This window comes from Molothrus ater, chromosome 21 (assembly GCF_012460135.2).
Source record: "Molothrus ater isolate BHLD 08-10-18 breed brown headed cowbird chromosome 21, BPBGC_Mater_1.1, whole genome shotgun sequence".
NCBI classification, from domain to species: Eukaryota; Metazoa; Chordata; class Aves; order Passeriformes; family Icteridae; genus Molothrus; species Molothrus ater.
In genome coordinates this window covers 1,545,071-1,557,393 of record NC_050498.2, presented here as the reverse complement: position 1 = coordinate 1,557,393, position 12,323 = coordinate 1,545,071, and the positions used below count along the sequence as shown (strand labels likewise).

General features: G+C 49.5%; 1 protein-coding gene across 7 annotated transcripts in view; it reads left to right on the top strand.

The window, feature by feature from the left end:
• The window catches only part of AUTS2 (activator of transcription and developmental regulator AUTS2), a 795,423-nt gene that overhangs the window by 676,475 nt on the left and 106,625 nt on the right, over positions 1-12,323 (top strand). The window lies entirely within an intron of this gene.

Sequence of the window (12,323 nt, the reverse complement as noted above, 5' to 3'; positions counted from 1 at the left end):
CAGAAAGTGAGAGGTGCCAGGCGTTCTGTGGCCAGGGTGCTGAAGCCCATTTTGCTGGGCTGCCCTTGCCCACACCACTGCTCTTGGCTTTTGCTCTGCACCCAGTGAGTGCTCAGGGAGCAGCAGCCCTGGCTTTGGGGCTTGGTGGCTGTTACTTTGAGATCCTGAAACATTAGCTCCTGGCAATTAATATAATTACGTCATTAATGTCACACCCCTGATGTTACTGTGTGTCAGAGTCAGACAATTGCAGTGTTGTGATTTCTTAGTTATGTAAAAGGCGATTAAGGCAATTAAGTGGGTGATTAAAGCTGCTCAGTCAGAGGTGCTGACTGATGCTATTACCAAGCAGCAGCACTGGTGTATAATAACAGTGATGGAAAGTACCTCCAGCAGCAGGGACTTGCTTGTTGGGGGCCTAGGGGATCTTCAGTGAGCCATCCCACACCCCCTCATCCCCCCACCACTCTCAGCCATGGTGATTTACTGAAAGGTGTTGAGAAATGAGCACATACTGCATCAACTATATGGTTAAATAAAAAGCTTCAATGTTCCCTTTGAAATGAGCATTATTGGCTTTATTTAATTAAATATGGATTTACACTATAAATATTGGAGCTCATAGAGCCCATATTTCAATTAATGGATCATTTGTATGTCATGCTCGCTTTGTAATTACTGGAATGTGAAAATACAATGAATTGAAATGATTTCCCCTCCTCTTCAAATAAATCTGAGCAAGAATCAGATAGAAACTGTTTTCCTACCCAGAAGTGTGTGGGGATGTGGCTGCACCCAGCGCAGCCACACGGGCTCCAGGCAGAAGAGGGGATTTTTAACAGGTTATTGCAGGAAGAGCGTGTGGGGTGTGTGAGACATCTGTCTTGATACTGTCAGCAGTGCTTCTGTGGGACAGAAAGCTGCCTACATATGAAGTGTTTTACTCCCAGGGTGACTCTGGCTCTTAAGTTGACAAATACAATGTACCATTTGGTGCAAATGATGGAGATTTGCTGGGTTGTTTCTGTTCAGGACCTCAAACAAGCCTGTTCAGAAGCTGTGTTCAGCAGTGCCGTCATAAACTGTTTGATGGGGACTTGTGGGGTAAGGACTGGGTTTGGGTTTTAGTGCCCAGAGAGCAAAAAACATGGAAAATGCCATTGTTCCTTGTTTTCTGCCCACACACATTTTTATAGTCTTCTCCTTCTGTTTGCAAGGATGTGGTATCCATTTTCCGGGGTGTTTTATGTTAAAAAGAAATATAAATAAATATGTCAGGCTTTGCATCAAACAAACCCAGTGGTAATTGAGACTGGCAAGGATCTGCTGTCCGGAAATGGGGTTTTATTATTCTCTGCTCGGCAGAAGCAGCAGCCCTGGCCTGGGCCCTCTGCTGCTCCTCCTGGTCCCTGTCCCAGCAGGCAGATGGCAGCCAGCAGTGCCCGGCCACCACTGCCCAGCCAGCTAAAGGTGGCTCCGAGGGCCTGGCCCGAGCTGCCATGGCATACATAATTCCATCAGAAAATATCCAAGGGTGGAAATCATTGTTCTCCGAACTAGCTGAGCTGGAGCCAGAGCAGAAATACTAAAGTCAGTTGTGCCTTTGAGCTGCCTATAACAGCGCCCTTTGGAGACCCATTTCATACCAAATTTGAAGCCTGTGTTTATTGCCCATTAAAGCAACCTTTATTTTATGGCAAATGTTGCAGTAATTGCCTTTTACGAAGAGCACTTTGTAACACACATGCACTGTTGAAAGAAAACCACTCTGGTATTGTCTATCGGGACTTAATGGCGCAATTAATTTTACTCCATCTGTTCCTGAGACTTTAAAGGAAAATGGATTTTTTTTTTGAGCGCACTTTAATGAAGAAGATAAAGCGGCCCGGCTGGTGTCCCACAGGCTCAGCGCAGTAAGTTCAGATTATTGCTCAGTCTGTCAGAATGGGCTGCTCCCCTCGGCAGCCGCGCAGCCAGCAGCCCGCGCTGGCCCCTCGCCGCGCCATTCCTGATGACAAACTGCCAGCCGGCTCCCACAAAAGCGCGATTAAAATGTCAGCACAGGATGACGAAGGGGCCAAGAGGGTCCTCGGAGACAAACTGTGTAGGGTATGAGTTAATACTTCACCGCAGTGCGAGGCTGGGCTGCTGCTGCTTCAGGGAAGTGCGAGCAGAGCCGTACAAAGGGCTGGTGTGCGCACACGGATACACCTCGTGCCGCAGCTGGAGCGCTGGCACGGCCCCGCCGGCCGCCGCGGATTTATACCGGCTGAGGGGCTGCCAGGCCAGCCGAGCTGCTTGATTTTATGTCCACCAGCCCATATTGCACCGCAAATGGAGCTGCAGGATTCGTTTCCCTTCCCCGGGCCTGCCATGTGCGGAGGCGCTGGAGAGGGGCAGGGATGCTGTGGGATGGCGGCGGGAGCTGGCCGCGCTGCCGCGGGCGGGGCGAGGTGCTTGGCACCGGGGCTGAGGACGGAGGATGTGCAGCGGAACCTGGAGCCCAGAGGCCCCGCGGCCCAGCGTCCTGGGGCTGTTGTTAGGGGCAGAGACCCCGTTCTGCCGCGGCCATGCCAGGCCCACGGAGGGCTGGAGGTGTGGGGTTGGTGTTCTGGGCCGGGGGTAACCGAGGCTCCCCATCCGCCAGCCCCGACCATGGCGGGGCCGCCCCCGAGCAAGGCCTCGGTGCGGCTTCACCGGCACCAAGGGCTACGGGGGTGCAGAGCCCCGTTAGTGCTGCTGGGGCCGGGGCTCCTCGGAGAACGAGTGGCCCGAGCCCGTGTTGGGAGAGCTGAGCCTGTCACACCAAGGCCGGTGTCCCCCGTGTCCCCCGGCCGGGCTCGGCCCGCGTCCCCTCACGGGGAAGGGCGATCCCGGTGCGGGTTCATCGGCGCGGCCTCAGCCCTCGCCAGTGTTTGCTGACTTGCGAGGGGGTAGGACCCACTTTGTCACTGCAGTTTAATTCCCCGAGAGCCCTCCTGAGTAGTTGCTGGGGGTGAGAGAGTGACAAAAGCCTGTAATGAAACGGAGAGGAGATTGTCAGCGCTGGCATCCCGCTGGGAGCGATCTGCGCTCCTCCTGGGCAGCCGGTGGGAGCCGCGCCATTGTCCCTAATGGTTATTAGCCAGCGATGAGCAGGACAAATGTGGGGTCACCTCTCCCGCTGGCAGGGCAGCAGTTGCAGGATTTAAAGCCCCTAGGAGAGGAAGAAATGACATGGTTAGTACCTACAGCTCAGGATGTGACCTGCTCACTTTTAAATGATCTGTTAGACTTCGGGGGAGGGAGAGCGGAGGACTGCTAGAGCAAGTTGAATTCAAAATATATTGCCTACTTGAATTAAACGCAATCAGAGACATTCACTGATATCATAATGGCTCTTGAATAATCAGCGCAAGACAGCACTGGGCTATTGACTATTTAAAGCAAGATCCAGCAAGACAGCGATTGCAGCGAGCTGCCTTTGGCGACGGGTGGGTTTTGTTTCCAATGCCATGTGCTGATTCCCAATGAAGATTTAAAGCCAAGGATATAAAACAGGAAGCCTTTACATTTCCAATAAAACTTGCTTGCTTCTTGTTGTTCATGTTCAATTGGAAAAAATATCTTCCTGGGTTTCCATGCTCCTTTCAGATTTACTTCATCCCACCTCTCCAGTGTGCTCGTCTGTGTCATCTCACCCCCTCCCTGCTCCTCTCAGCCCCTCTTCATCCCTCCCTCCCCTTGGAGCTTTCCATGGTTGGGGATTGATCTTTCTCTTGTGCCCATTTAACTGGAACAGCTCTCCCTCCTCTCCCCTGTGCCACTTCCTTGCCTCAGGTCACCCCTTAAAAAATACTGATTTGCTGTTCTCTGCTGCCCGTGCTAAATGCTGCATTATTACACCTTGCCCCGCTAGTTCCAATTTCCTATTTTTGCCTTGTCATTACGAGCCTGCATGAATTTGTTCCTTATTGCTATTAAGTTTCAGGGTTTTTCAGACTCACCTCTGCCTCCCTGCGTGGCCTGCCCTGTGTGGGAGCTGCTGACCCAGATGTGTGCAGGAGATGGACCGGTGCTGTTAATGGCTCCACAGCGTGCTCGCCCCGGGAGCTCCAGGCACTTTAGCAGCAGGAGTGGAGGCTCGGGGCATCCCGTGGGGGGAGCCTGTTGGGTTCCAGCTGGATGAGCTGAGCACAGGCTGTGCAAACATCTCAGAGAGATGGGCCAGCCTTGGGAAGCACAGGGCTTGCACTGCCATGCCACGAGCAAGGCTCCTCTCCCTGCTGCTGCAGAGCAGTTTGTGGTGCTTTCTTTGAGGGATTTGTATGAAACTAAATTGTATTGTATCGGATTAGGGCTCCATAAGTTTACTGTTTGCAGTGCAGCATACATCTGTTCCCCCAGTAATCTCCCCTTGGATGGGACCCGCATTTATTCTGTGAGCTGCTTCAACAGGAAAATAAATGTGCCCGTATCAGTGTGTTATTGAGGGAGTAAAGGGATGCAGCTGGTCCCCAGCTCATTCAGCAAACCTGTGCTGTGACTTACAGCTCTGTGCTGTGCACACTGTGCCACCAGCTCTCCATAGCACTGCCTGTTAATGGCAGGGCTTATAAGTAGGTTCAGTCAGGGCAAGATTCCTGTCTAGCACTCGGTGCTTTCCAAACCCTGCGGTAAATCCCCTTCTGAATGGAGCACTGTGCTGGCCTTTCAGGCCTGGGGAGAGGGGAGGATTGAAAGATTTGCCTTTGCATTCTGCACGGCTCGCCTGACGCAGACATATAAACCACAGGAGGTTTGTGCTTGTGTTTTCCCAGCTCATTTCCCATAGCCTGGGAAGTGATCCCTGAGTGTCAGGTGGCATGCAGGCCACTTTCCATGTCAAGGAAAGCAAAAGAAACCAGTGTGCTCCTCTGTGTGGCTAGCTCTTATTTATCCTTTTAAGTGTTGCTTGCCCAGGAATGGAAATGGCTGTCCCCCAGTTACCCATTTGCTCTGGGATGGCGTCTCTCTGACACTGAGCTGAGCTTCAGGAGCTCTCCATGTTAGGGGTGGGGAGCCTTCCAGAGCTGCAGGGTCATTTTTTCACCCTCAGTGGAGTTTTGATCTATTCCCAAAATCTATCTTTCCCCATTCACTGGAGAAAAATTAAATGCCAAGATGGTTCTTCTTGGCAGGCCTGGCTTCAGAGAAACTTCCAATGCCTGGGCCATGGGGCAGTGAGAGGCTGCTTGGTGTCTTCATGGCAAAATTCCATGTTGAACCCTCAGGGGAGGAGAAGACTCCCTGAAATAACGAGTTCCTTTGCAGTACAAAAAGTTGGGATCTCCATTTGCTTCTGATGGGCTTGAGTCACAAGTGATTCCAAAGAAAAGCTTGACCACACAAGGAGCAGAATTTCCTTTTTCTGTATTTACATGGAAGCTCAGTGTCCTGCCTGGCCCCAGGAGTCTGAGGGATTCAGAGGTTTTCCCAGAAAGTCCCAGTGTCATAGAAGTTCTCTAGGGAGCTTTACACAAAGGTAGAGTTACGTGAGGCACACTCATGGCAGGAATGGAGATTAAAGATGCACTCACCTGCAAAGGTTTGGCTGATGGAAGACAAAGCACCTCAGAACTCAAGGCATTAGTGATTATTTACTGTTTCACACATGTAACTTGTGGTGTGCAGGACACCCTCACTACACTTGGTTCTTCTCCTGTGTGCAGCAGTGCCATCAGAGGTAAATCAGACTTGACATGAGCAGGAATGAGCCCAAACCATGGGGATGTTATCAACCATTTGGTTAGATTTGAGATTTAAAATTCTTTTCTTCATGTTAAAAAAAAGGAAAGTCAAAAGCCAAATGCCCTCACTGTGACATGCTCAGGTGGTGGCAACAGCTGTACCTGTGTTGCTGAGGAGCCCCAGCAGCCACAGCATGAATATCACAGTGCAAAACAGGCTGGGAAATTAACACCCACTGTTTGAGGAGGTCTGCAGGAAAGAGGACCCAGCTCAGTGAAGAAAATTGAGACAATACTAGGAAACATCTCTCCATTGCAATACACTTAAAATACCACTCTGACCCAAGGGATGTGTATAATAGCATTTTAAGACAGATCTTTGAGAGCAAACACTGAGTTTGCCCTTGTGGATTAGATCAGCAGTAAACAAATGCTGTTGCTGTGAGATGGGGGTGGCAGGAGCTGGCAGTGGCGCTGTGGAGTGTGCAAAGGGGACAGGAATCCTCCCTGGCTCCTTGCAGCAGCCAGATGGTGCCCTGAAGGCCTTCCTTTGATTTCCTAAACTCCTTTGCTAGCACCTTTGCTGGTGCTAGTGAGTCTAAAATTACCACTCAGATGTACTGTGTGGTTTACAGGTAAGCCAAGCCCCACGCCCAAGCACCCATCTGCTTTCTCCAGCACACAGATCCAGATCTGAATTCAATTTTGGTTTGTTTTTTTTTTTTTTTTTTTTTTTTCCAGCAGCCCCTTCTTTATGCTTGCTCCAGCTGGAGCTCCCTGCTTTAAATGTTGTTAGAACCTGGCTCTGAGTCCAGGGCTGAATTTTCTGGCCATCTCTGAAGGATGTTGCTGCTGGAGGGCTCTCCCTGCCCTGGGGCTGTGGTGCAGGGAGCTTGAAGGCATCACTGGGACTGGCAGGAGTGGTTGCTTGGCTGTGTATGATGCAAAGTGCTGCAGGACACTCTCACACACATCCTTCCTCCCTTCCTCTGCTGCATTCCTCCTGTCTGCAGCAAAGCAGAGTTTAAGAGCTCAGCTTTCACCTGGTGATTTATCATCCATAGGCTGTGGGGCTCTTTGAGTCTGATCACTGTCACCCTTTGGTGCCAGCAGTGACACCCGTGGCTGTGTGGGAAGTCAGTGAGAGCCCAGACTAAACACAGGATCCTTAATCCTGAGTCCTTTTGGGATCTGATTACTGTGACTTGTGACAATGTCCCAGAACCCCAGGATGGTCCCATTGCAGGGGCCCACAGAGGGTCCCTGGTGGCACCTCCCTGCTCAGGCAGGGCCATCCCAGAGCACAGGGCACAGCATTGTGTGCACAGGGCTCTGCAGGATCCCCAGCCCCTCCCTGGGCAGCCTGCTCAGGGCTGGGCACTGCCCAGGGCAGTTCTGCCTCTCAGCTGCTTCTTCCCTGTGCCTCTGGTCCCTCCTGTCCCTCCACCATGGTGTGAGTGACCTGGTGGGAGTGGACAGACCCCTTGCAAGGGGGCAATAGGGCAGAGCAGACACAGAAACTTTGGAAAGGCTCCCTGGCAGCAAAAGCCAAGGAAGGAAAGGCAAATCCCTCCTCCAATAAATTCCACAGTCCATGCTGCCTTAAAAGCTTGTCATGATTTAGGCTTTTGTTAAAATTCCACCTCTTGATCTTCAAAACTCTGGCTAATGATGGAAAAGAAAAATCCAATACCACAGACCTCTACAGAGTTTTATATATTTTATAATAAAATAACTTTCTCATGACTTCCCTCATAATAATATTTTTAAGAAACCAGGAAGGCTGACTGGTGTTGCTGGAGTGCAGCTTTCTGCTTTAATGGGCTGCAGCTGAAACAGTTCAGAAGGCAGTGAGGGTTTGGAGCAGGGGCAGCCCCAGTTACCTTCACACCCCTGCCAAGCCCCTGGACCCGCAGCAACTTTGGCTTGTCAGGTTGGGAGAATTTCTGCAAATGAACTTTGCAAAGAATTATGCAGGGCTTGGCATTACAGTATTACACACTCGCCTGTTCTCAATCACTCACTGGAACTTATTTTGTAGTTAACCTCCATAAAGGACTGCACAACCGAGCAAAGGCCTGTCACACACACATTATTTAGAAGCCCTTATTATTATTTTATTGCCAGTCCTTGACAGCTGAGGAAAAGCCAAGCGCTTTAATCTTTCTTTCCCTTTAGTTTACAGTGTAAGAGCTGCATGTAAGATGGATTTGATTAATATGTAACAGAGATGCAATTCTCTGTAAAATGTGCTGTACTTTAGAACCCTGGAAAACAAACTGCATCACAATGGCTTAAATCTCAGTCCATTGTATTATATAGACATCATAAATAATAGAGAGCAGGCAGATATTGCTGCAGGCTTCATCTACATAACACATCTGAGCTCTCTATAATGTGTTCAACTTGTCACTTTTAGTACAGAAGAGAGGCAATAAAGCTAACAGCTGACTAAACCACATCAGCCTTGCTTCCACTTCCAGGGTGGTGAATGCTCATTAAGCAATCTTAGCTGTGACTTTTAAAATCCATAACTCTTACAAATGTAAAAAAGTTGCCACAAAAGATTAAGCGCAAAATACATGTCAAAGCATTAATTTTCTGCGTGTAGATTCCAACCACCGCAAACCTCAAATATTTCTTTCCCTTTTGTTTTATATGTGCTTTTGGTTAAAACAGATCTTCATAAAAATATTTGTTTCCATCTGGGGCAGCAAATAACCTCTGTGATTGTAGGGAGTGAAGGAGAATTGTTTTTCATGCAGCCAGGACAGGCTGTACTTCTGCACCCCAGTAGGATTTTCACTTGGCAGGGATGTTGGCATGTCAGCTGGGAGATGGGGATGGAATAAGTCCCTGGGCAGAGTTCAAGTGTGGCATGACCCAGAGCAAGGTGGTCCCTCCCAGGGGGGAGGATGAGGGCAGACCCTGTGTTAGAGACAGGGTCAGAAGGACACTGAGGAGCCAGAGAAATGCTGGACAGGCAGGAGCTAAAGGCTGGGCATAAAGCACAAAGGGCAAGCCCAGATCTTGGGATCCAAGCACTTTATCCTAGGAAGTGGTCTAGGACTGAAGGCAGGGTCAGGAATGTGAGGGATGAAGGATAAATGAACATCCAGGTGCTGTGGAGCTGCTGTTCTGGGCTGATGAGGTTTCATGGGGCACCCATGGGAGAAGCTCCATGGCAGCACTCAGGGTGCAGGTGCTGTCCCCAGAGACCTGCTCTGTGCCCCAGAGGCCTTGTGCCTCTGCCAGCCCCTTTGGTACCAGCTGTCAGATTGGCCCCAGTGGCTCCTGTGGATGCACACATTATCCTTGAAGTACCCCAGAGGCTGTGTGGGGTGGTTGGGATGCCCAGGGCAGTGTCCCAGCACCCCTGTTTGGACATTGGCCAGGCATCTCCAGCAAAATGCCTCCTTGTTCTCCAGCTACCTCCAAACCACCCTCAACTCCAGCTAGTGAAGGGGAAAAGCATGTAGAAGTAGGAATTTACATCGTGTATGGGATAAATGTTTAGAAGAATGTTTGTTGTAGGAAAAAAAAAATTAAAAAATGTTATAAGCAAAAGGGTGTGGTCTGAAGGGTCTCTGATGGTGTCCAGTGGCCAAGAGGTTCTTTCTCAGGAGCCAGCACAGAGAAGGGGTTTTCCAGTGCTGGGGGTAACCAGGAAAGCCCTGGACTTGGTAGCCAGGGGCTCCCAAGGGTTTTGTCACAATCCAGTTGTGAGAAAAGCCCAGCTGGGCCTGAGAGGGCAGCCCTGCCCTTAACCCCAGCCTGGGGAGGGTTTATCAGGCAGTTAATCTCCAGGAAAGCTAAAGGCTTTAAAGAGAGAAGTAAGTAATATATAGGCTTTGCTTTGGCTTTTTGCACAAAGGAATTTCATCTTGTGACAAAAAAATTTGCTTCCAATTATAAGGGAAACATTTCAAGGGCAAAAAATGCAACTTGGAAAGCATAATCCCCCCTTGCACGTGGGTGGGTGCCAAGCTGTCCTATACAAAGGCTTTGTTTTTGTAGTGCTGAGACAAGTCTGGATTTAGAATGGAAAAGTTCTGAAAGGAGACACTCCTCCCCCCCTTTTACCCCTAATTTCCTAGCAGATATGAAAAAATGCTTTCTGCAGTAGAAGCAGTGGTGTTGCATACAGTCTGGGGCAGAGGTCTGTGTGGAACAAGCTGGCAGGGCTGTCAGAGGGAGTCATTCCCAGTTTCTCCAAGAAGCTGATCCAGCCTTTTGGCTGCCCCCTTCCCACGTCCTCACTGTGCTCCCTTGTTGATCAGGGACAGGGGATTGCATGGGCACCTTGCAAAAGGAGGGAGCAGAACTGAGCAGGCAGCTTTATGTCTCATTAACACCCCTTCTCTGGCAATCATACCGGTTCAGTGTCTTATCTTTTACATCTTCAAGCAAAACATTAATACCTGAGGCTGATTATTCTTGAATTCTTCAAGTGTGCTGTAGTCTCCTCCTCCCCCCTAATGGCACCTGGGACTCTCAGAGGGTGTGATGCTGTCACACAAAAAGTCTTTAAGAATCTTTCACTCCAGGCTGACATCCCCACAGGATGCATTTTAGCAGTTTCAGAAGCTCTTCTTTCCCAGGGGGGTTATTAAATGTCTGTCGTGAGTATGGACTGGTATTCGCAGCATTCATTTCAGATTTAAATCGGTTTGAAAGTTCTGTGTTAGGTGGTAAAGAAAATGCAATATTATTTAGAGGCTGTGGTCGTGGGAGCAAAATTGGGAGTGATGTGACAGCTAGGAGCCCTCAAAGAATCAGAGGTGAGGAAAGGGAAAGGATTGTCCCAGCAGTGTCATTCTGCTACTGAGGAAAATGATAAAAATGCCATCCTGTGTGTCATTTCCACCTGGGCAGCGTGCTGGAGAAGTGTAAGGTATGGATCTGTTCTGGCCACACAGCAGGGGAAGGAATAGGGCTGGACAGTCAGGTAGGTCACCTCTGTCTTTCATGCCCAACATAAAACCAGAAAATTCTCTGTGTTTTTTGGTAGCTAGAAGCTATTTCTTTTATTGGAACATAAATATAACCTTATTTTTTTTCTTTATTTTCTACTCTATGTATGCTTATCGTGCTCCTGAGAGTGTTGAATGGGGCTTCCTGTACTTGAAGAGGGAGAGCGACTTTTTAGATGGGCTGGCAGTGATGGGATAATGGGGAATGATTTTTAACTAAAAGAGGAGAGATTTAAATTCAGTGTTAGGGAGAAACTCGTGACTCAGAGCAGGGTGAGGCCCTGGCACAGGGTGCCCAGAGCAGCTGTGACTGCCCCGTCCCTGGCAGTGTCCAAGGCCAGGTTGGATGGGCTTGGAGCAGCCTGGGATGGTGGAAGGTGACCCTTCCCATGGGGGAGATGAGCTTCATGTTCCCTTCCAACCCAAACCATTCTGGAATTCTATGAAGGAAAGTTGGTTTATTAGCTAGAAAGAAACTGGAGTACAAAAAAGATTGTAGAAGGAGGAGGTGGACAAAAAGCTGGAAAACACAGAACCAACGTGCTCTTCTGTAAAAGAGGTATTCATTCAAATTCTCCAGTTTCCTCAGGATATGTCTATATTTCAGTGCCTTGCCATATGTTGAAATGACAGCAAAGTTTACCCTTAATATTTTTCCAGGCACTTCAATGTTAAAATGATAGATAGACTTCACACATGCTCCCAACATGCGGCGTTGGTGCGAACGCGGAGGATAGAGAGGCTGAGCGAGTCTGTGAGGCCTTTTTTTCATCATTGCTCTGTGCTTGAATTCTCATCTTCACCATCAGCTGCATCCCAGCGTGCATCAGTGAACACCAGTGCTGTGGAATCACAGAATCACAGAATCATTTAGGTGTAGGTTGGTTTGTGAGTTTGTTTCTTGGTTTTCCACTCTTTGCCACAGGGATTAGATTTGAACTCAACCCACGGGGGTAAAGAGAGCAGTGCCTTCTGAAACATGGCCACTTTGCTTGGCTTCCCTTTGGAGGCCATCCAGGAGGAGCCTGTTAGGAAGGGTCACCAAGGGAAGAACAAAGCCTGTTGGCTTTCCACGCACGGGGGAATTGATGTGTTAGGGCTGGTACAAGATCAGCCCAGCTGTAACATTTAAATAGCCTGTCTGCAGATCGCTCACACTGTAAGGACCTCAGAGGGGACACATGCCAAGGGGCTTTTCTGCTACAGCTCTGCAGGAAGATCAGAATCAGCCATCCACAGTGCAGCCTGATACCTGCCTTTCCCTCCTCTTTATTACTATTGATCCAAAAGAGAAAATGTTTTAGCAATTCTGGACAGCTAATCAGTGTCATCTGATTCCCATCTCGGCGTGCCGCTGAAGGACAGCGTGTGGGAGCGTGTCTGTGCTCTGCCTGCTGGGGCAGAAATAGAGGCCTTCAGTCTCCCAGGCTGTCAATCCAGCAGCTTTTCCTAAGTGCCACTTCCAGCCTCACACACAGCACTGCTGTTGGGAGGCAGAGTGGAACCAGCTCCAGAGCATCCTTTGGATGAGAATGTTGTCTCCTGGCTCTCTGGAGGCTCCTGGCAGGGCCACTTTTGCACTGGGCAGTGCAACAAACCACCTGCAAATAAATAAAGTGACTCACAAACAGCAGCGATGGGG